We start from the raw sequence: 7,655 nt of genomic DNA, 5'->3' as shown, positions 1-7,655 counted from the left end.
TCTATCACTGACTACACGAGAGAAGAGGCCAACCCCCAGCTCACTACAACCCCCCTTCAGGAAGTTATAGAGAGCTATAAGGTCTCCCCTGAGCCTCCTCCAGGCTGAACAATCCCAGCTCCCTCAGCCGCTCCTCGTAAGGCCTGTACTCCAGACCCCTCAGGAGTCTGGAGTCACCCAAGGAGGTGGTGGTGAGGTGAGTGTTGGCCTCTTCTCCAGGTGACAGCAATAGGATGAGAGCTGATGGCCTCAGGTTGTGCCAGGGAAGGTTTGTGTTGGTTATTTGGAAACATTTTTTCTCCAAAGGAGCAGCAGAACATTAACACAGGCTGCGCAGAGAGGTGGTGGAGTCCCATCTCTGGGCGTGTTTAAGAAACATGAAGATATGGCACTGAGGAACGTGGTTGGTTGGGCTGGATGGTCTTAGTGGTCTTTTCCAGGTCCACTATGTCTACACAGTATAGCAAAAAATTGCTGTTTGTGAAGTTGCTTCGCTTGGTACTTCTTGGCGTTCTCATTAACAGTGTGCCTATGGGATTTGTGTTGTCCATTGCAACAATATCAGTAGGAAAGCTGGGCTGAAGGAGAACTGTATGAGGAGAAGGTCCAGCCTTGTACAGCACTTCTAGCAGGGATTTGGAAGAAACTACTAAAAGTCACTGTCACCTCAAAGCTTAATGGATGCTTGAATAAAAAAATGGCCAGGATGTTGATAGAAACATCCCATCCAAACCATGAGCAAAGTATCACACTCCATCAAAGAGCCAAGTGTGGAGGCTGTGACTATCAGATATGAGGGTAAACCCTGGGAAGATACTGGCACTGAGAGGGACTTAGGGTTAGAATAAATAAGCATTTACATAAGGGCTCTGCCATACAATGCTATGACAGAAGAAAAAAAAAAAGAAAGAAAAGGATTAATCAATGTATAAACAATGGAATAAAACAATGTTCATTGTACTTCTCGTGTTTGGCCTCAGCAGTGACTTCCACGAGCCAGTTCATACAGTTCTGGTTTTCATTTCTAAAGAAGATTATTGGGAAGTAATAGAGCTCAGGCAAAAGGTTCTGGTGGTTGGATAAAAATGCTTTACACTGGGAGGTTTTAAGAACTAAAGCTGTTAAAAGTAATTTAAAGGAATTGAGAAGTGACTTGATTGCAGTGTATAAGAACATTCCTGGGGGAAAGTACAGGATATTAAAGGCCTCTTTAATCTATTGAAGAAAGGCGGAATAAGAAGCGGTGGCTGGAGGCAGGCGTTCAAATATGAAATAAGACACACATTTTTATATGGTTAACCACCAGATACCATTCCCAAGAGAAGCTGAGGATTCTTCATCATTTCTTGTCTTCTGTTGAAGATCAGATGTATTTCTGGAGATAATTTTTTAGCCAAGCAGAAGATACACTGCAGTTTATTGGATGAATACAGGTTGAAATCTGATGGTCCGTGATACGCTTCGTGTCAGGTTAATCTAATGGGACCTTCATGTTTTAAATTTTAAAGTCCTGATGCAGACATGCCATTAATAATCATGAGTATTAGAATCCTTTTTTTTCCCCTTGCCTTGAATTACTTCCACTCGATAAAAAGCTGATCAGAATGTTTGACTGCAGAACGTACATACTGAGACAAGATCTGGGGGTTTGGGCCCTTTTACTTCCCAAATAGACACTCTTGGGGTTACTTAGAAAAAAGGTCTTTGCGTTTCCATTTAGATTTGTGAAGGAATAGATCCTTACACAGAGATTTCATGTAAAATGTGGATAATGATCCTCCCAGAAAGATTTCACATCGAGCACATGAGTTATGTAAAATTGCTTTGAGGCCAAGAGGGTCAGAGAGCACCAAATGAATCCTGATAGATTGCCTGTATTGTGCACTCTATGTGTTGCGTATGTTTGCATTATAGAGCCTTAACCTCACTCGAGGCATTATCATAGCATAAGCAATGATATTACCAGTGGAAGGGCTGCTATTACTGAAAGAGGGATGAATGGAAGATACTCAGTGAACAGAGAAACACACACAAAAACCCTCCCCTGCAATGGTACATGGTAAATTCTGCTATCGTGAGATGGAAGGTGTGCTGCCATTTCTCTGCCTTCTGAGAAATGTGCAATGCTAATCCTGCAAGACAGACATGCTTCCTTAATTTAAATGCTTCCCTTTTTCCTGGATCCCAAGCAGAAAATGCAAAAGCAGAAGCTGAAAAACAAGCTGCTGCCTTCTTTTTTGTTTTCTTTTTCCCACAGCCAAGCCACAATCTCCCCTGAAATACAGAAGAAACTGAAACCTGATAATTAACTTGATGATGAATTCTGGAGTGTGATCTGAATAACTGTACAGGTAAAATCATCACTGTGGTTATAAAGGATGTAGTGAAACTTGTCTTTATGGTATGCTCTCGGTAACATAAAAAAGCTCAAAGTCTTTCTGTGTGTGTGGTTGAAACTTTTTACTTCAACTTTGAACTATTAGCATGAAAATTGGATGGCACTGAAACAGAGGAAGCTTTTAAATTACTTCTGTGTTTTTGAAGTGAATAACTGCTGCAGTGGGAACTCCAGGAGGAGCGTGCAGTGCAGCCAACAGCTGAAATGTGTTTCTTTTTGCTCTCTGCAGTAGATGGGCCTAAAGCTGTTCTGAATACCTTTCAGCTGACAGTGCAAGCATGACATTGTGCCACACACATTTCCACAGCATACTCATGGCCACATTCCCAAAGGCCATAAGTATCCATTGAGACAGCTGGGGGACTGGATGGCAAAGGAGGTGCAGAACACATCACGCTCACAGCTGCTGCCGTAGCCATCCTGTAACATGGCAGAAACAGAGCCAGCAGTCATTTATGAAGGAGGACATCCCACTTGCTATCCCTGCAGATGGCTACTGCTTTCTGGGTGTATTTAAAGCGCTGGTTCTGCCTTATGAAGTCCTAAACCTTCGGAGAACTGTTTATCTGTGTCATTGGCAGCCAGCTGTTTTTCTCTCTTAGTGTAATTGAAGGAGCAGGTGGCAGGGCATTCTCCAGAACTGCGGGGCTTGCTTTCTGTCATCACCTAAAATAGCTTGAATTTGGTCATTTCCTGCGCACAAATCATCTGTTTGTTAGCATTTTTTGATGAAAATAACTTCCCAGCATGATGGAGGATAGAAAGGAGAGGCCGTAGAGGTCTGGATTCCTATTAAGATTAATATTCCAAGGCTTCTGGGATTTTGTTGCATTACTAATAATACTAATGTTCCTAGAGCCAGAGGCAGGCTTCCTTTGAGATAATTTTGGATACAAATAAATACATGCTTGTCTATTGGCTATTTATTCTCCATGGCTGAAGTAATGTTGGGTAGTTTGGGAAGAATAAGGCTTGGTTCTTCTGTTCCTTATTGTTATTCATTGCTGTGCTATAAAGTTTACCAGCTGCAATAAAAAAGGAGTTCAATGACTTGCTGCAATCCCTAAAGCCAGTTTGGCCTGGTTGCGCATTGATGCCTGCTGGATAAAGCTAAAAGTTAAGTATGTAAGAGTGCCTTGTTATTCTTTGTTTGCTTTCATAATGCTTTCCCCCTGTTGTTGGCTTTTGTAAGTTTGTTCAATTCTTTAGGCAAGTATCATTGTTCACACACTATTAAGCTGTTGCAGTATTTAATGTGGTAGGGGAAGGTCACTGTGTGCCTCAGAAATCTCATCTGTTGGTAGAGCAGATATATTGAGTCACAACGGCCCAAATGGCTTAGGAACATCAGCAACAAAGCAAAAAGTCCAAGCTGTGTTTCAGTGGTGAATGTTTCACCTTAGAGCCTGGATTTTCCAGGGAACGAACTAAGGTGACTTATTATTAAGGTGACAATTATATTATTTGCTACAGCAAACAGGAATAAGAAGATTAAGTAATAAAGGAGGCTGTACTGATATAATCTCCCCTGCAAAGTCATTCTGGGAATGCAGTTGTTATCACAGAATCACACATAGGATCGCAGAATCACAGGGGTTGGAATGAATCTCAAGAGATCTTCAAGTCCAAGCCCTCTGCCAGAGCAAGTTCCCTGCAGTAGGTCGCCCAGATAGGTGTCCAGCCAGTCATCTCCATAGAAGGACACCCAGTCACCTCTCTGGGCAACCTGTTCCAGTGCTCCACCACTCGTACTGTGAAGATTTTCTTCCACATGTTAGTACAGAACTTCCTTTATTCCAGTTTTAGGCCATTACTACCTTGACCCATCGCTGTGCACCACTGAGAAGAGCCTGGCCTCATCCATTTGGCTCCCACCTCCCTTTAGATACTTATTAATTCATTCCCCCTTCAGTTTTATTTTTCCCTGGGCTAAACAGACCCCTGTTTCTCAAGCTTCCCTCCAAGGTCTGTATTGTCTTCATGGCTCTTTGCTGAACAATTGTATTGTTACATTCTTTTTTGTTCTTCTGTGAACTTAATTCCATGCATTTAACCGTATCACTGGCCACTTCAAGCATAATTCAGATGAGGTGACCTTATTTAAGGCACGTTTCTGTTATGTTGAAAATGAGATCATTCTCTTTCTTTCTTTTTTCTTCATTCACATTGTCTTAAATTATGTCCTCAGTAGCAGCATGAGAGTGCCTTGCAGTCATTACACGTTCAGTCCATAGGAATACATCATGGGGGACTGGAATGCATAATTCCTCTCTGCTCTGTTTTACAACTGGGAAGAGATACAGGCTTTTAACAATTACATCACGTTTAAATTTCTTCTATTTTCCCAGGTTCCCTTAATTTTATTTATTTCAGTTGTGTAATGTATTGCCTTCATGATGAGAAAATGGAAATCGTCTCCAAAGAGAATAATGAACAACAGAAGACCCTGGGTGTTTTGTCTCTTAGGGCCAGGATTTGGAACTCAAAATAGTTAAATTTGGGAAGACAGGGGAGAAACTTCTTGCTTTGTGGGTGGGTAGAGTTTGTTTTCTCTTTTTTTATCAGAAACAAGGAATCAAACCCTGAGGAGGGGGGAGGGGGCTGATTCTGGCTTTTTCAAATGTTCAGGTTAATAATCTTTAGCTGTAGGTGTGAAACTCATTTCTAGAAGGTGTTTTTTTACTCTGCCCATCAGGGTTTAAACAGGACAGTTTGTTTTCACTTGGAACAGCTGCCTGCCTTCAATCTCATGCTCTCCTTTATCATCCACAACATTTACACATTCGAAGACAAACTAGTTGCTAACGCAATGCATGCACCCCTACCTCTACGTGCTTTTATAGCTATATTTTATTACTAACAAGGCATCAGAGAAGGAATAGGATGAAAAATACACTCATGCACAGCTCTTAATCATCCCAGAGCCCTGAATTAGAAGGCTTCTTCCACATATCATCAGAGCATTTCTGCTTATAAAACACCTGCAGCCTTTTTATCACCATGATATCTGCAGATCCCTTAAAGATATTTGTCCTCATTAAGACACGAATGAGTCCTTTCATGCATATTTGCATCAACTGGAGTTATTGCATATCGAATGGATTTTGGGGTGCAAGAGAAGGAGTTACATCAGTACCTGCAAACCAGCTGCGCTGCAGGTGAAATGAAGGCTGGGCACCTGGGACAGCAGGAAGCAGATTCTTGTTGGAGCACGCAGGGAGCAGCAGGGATCCCAGCTCCAGGCTCCCCACTGGCTCAGCCCATGAGAACATGCAGCCCATGAGAACATATCTCTGATCCAAGGAGCTACACCAGAAATAAGTGCCTTGCAAAAAGAGGCTACATGTGTTCTGGTTACTCAGACTCATCAGAAGGTTATGTCCCACACCCAATGGAAAGGAAATATTGGGAAGCAGTCTGCATAGGAGGTGCAGGGGATTTTACCATCCAAGGACATGGAAAGGAGGTGAGATGTAGTTGTTCACTTTCTGCCCTCAGTTCATGCAGGGGGAAAAAGGCAAGGCAGAGATTTGATACGTTATGGGAAACAGCATGTGGAGCATAAGGTACACAAGAGAGGAATTTGCCTTAGCATGTGCACTTACATGTTTTAATCAGTTCCAGACATTTTTTCTTGGAAAATACAGAATTGTTATGAAATGGAGCCAATTCATGTTCAAGGGTGTGTCGAGTTACTCATCGCTGGAGCTCTGAAATCTTCCTAAGGGTTCTTTCTGACAACAATTTTTTCATTTTCTGTTCAGAGGTGGAAAAGAAGCCACGAGTTATGGAATATGTTCATAGTTTATATTCATTATGAATTCTCTTCGGTTTCAGAAGAACTGTTTGTAACAAATGAGGTCATCACCTAGAGGCCAAAATTAAGTCTGTAGGCTTCCTCTGCAATGCGATGGGAAAGGCAGAAGCTTTGACAGAGTCCAGGATGTTTACAGGGTGTTGAGGGAGCTGCTGGGAGTGAGCTAATGGCTAATCAAATATGAGAATGACTGAAAACCCAGCCCACACTTCAAGCAGGACTACAAATGACATGAATTACGTGCCATACAAGACCTAGCCTAAATCCCTGTGATATTTGGTTATGAATACTACAAATAATTGGGAAGAGCTCACCTTTTCACAGGGCATCTACCCACTTTCATTTTAACTGCCTACCAGTTAGAGTTATTGCCTGGAAAAGAATTTTCTAAGCCTTTTTAGAAACATAATCATAAATATTAATTCACTGTCATTATAGTTCTCTTCACTGCAGGTAAATGGAGAACATCCACAATATCACTGAGGATCTTCTCCTTTCATTCTGCTGGAAGTATCAGTGAGACATCTTCAGTCTTCCATCTCTGGGATGCTGTGTGCTCTGTGTCCTGGGTCTGGGTCTCAAGAAAAGGCCAGGTGCTCTCTGATTCTCACAACAACTTGCTTGCTTTACTGCTACACCCTTTTCCAGATAATTCAGCCCGTGTATCCCAGGGCAAATCAGAACCAGCATAACCAGTATTTTGCATGGAAGCAGTACCGCAGGCTCTTGCTCTCAGGATTGCATGATCACGGCTGTTTTTCTTAATTATGAAGAAAGTGCTCAGAATTACGTGGGTGTATGTGATATTCCCTCAAATGTAAATGAAGCTTTAAAAATATCATCCTGAAGTGAGCAATTAAAATTTTAGTGGCGGATGAGTTAAAATATGTAGGAGGATTTAATGTCTTGCCCTCAGACATCCAAGTCCTTCAGTAAAGTGCGTTGTCATGATGGATGGGTTCTAGAATATTTACTTGGCATGCCAGAAATGGGACTCAGAGGGATCCACTGGGCTTGGTTCAAGAAAACTACTGGTAAATCTGCTTTAGCAACTGCCTGACCCCATGGTTGTCTGAAAATTCCTGCCACCTTCTCGTTTGTCCTGGCAGCAGCACAGGTCACTGAGCTGGAATGCCCATGGCTGCCCAGGCAGCAGTGACAGGTAGGGTCAGGATCACAGCTGAGTCCTGCCATGGTTCAGACACAGCAAACATGAGTCCTCATTCCACTTGAAACCCTGGGGAAGCCCATTTGGCTGGGTATGCTTGGTGCTTCGTGGCACCAGGCTTGTCACTGTTGACAGAAGAACTCGCCTAGGGAATGGGAGATCTAAATTCAGTTCCGTCTGTGTTAGGTGATCTGGATTGAGAGGTATCGGGAGTTTCAATGCTTCTGTTGGAGCCCCCAGAATCCTGCCTATGGATGGAATGAAATTTAAGC

This window comes from Coturnix japonica, chromosome 5 (genome assembly GCF_054131305.1).
Source record: "Coturnix japonica strain WE chromosome 5, WE-NBRP24, whole genome shotgun sequence".
Taxonomy (NCBI): Eukaryota; Metazoa; Chordata; class Aves; order Galliformes; family Phasianidae; genus Coturnix; species Coturnix japonica.
This window is presented reverse-complemented; position numbering follows the sequence as displayed.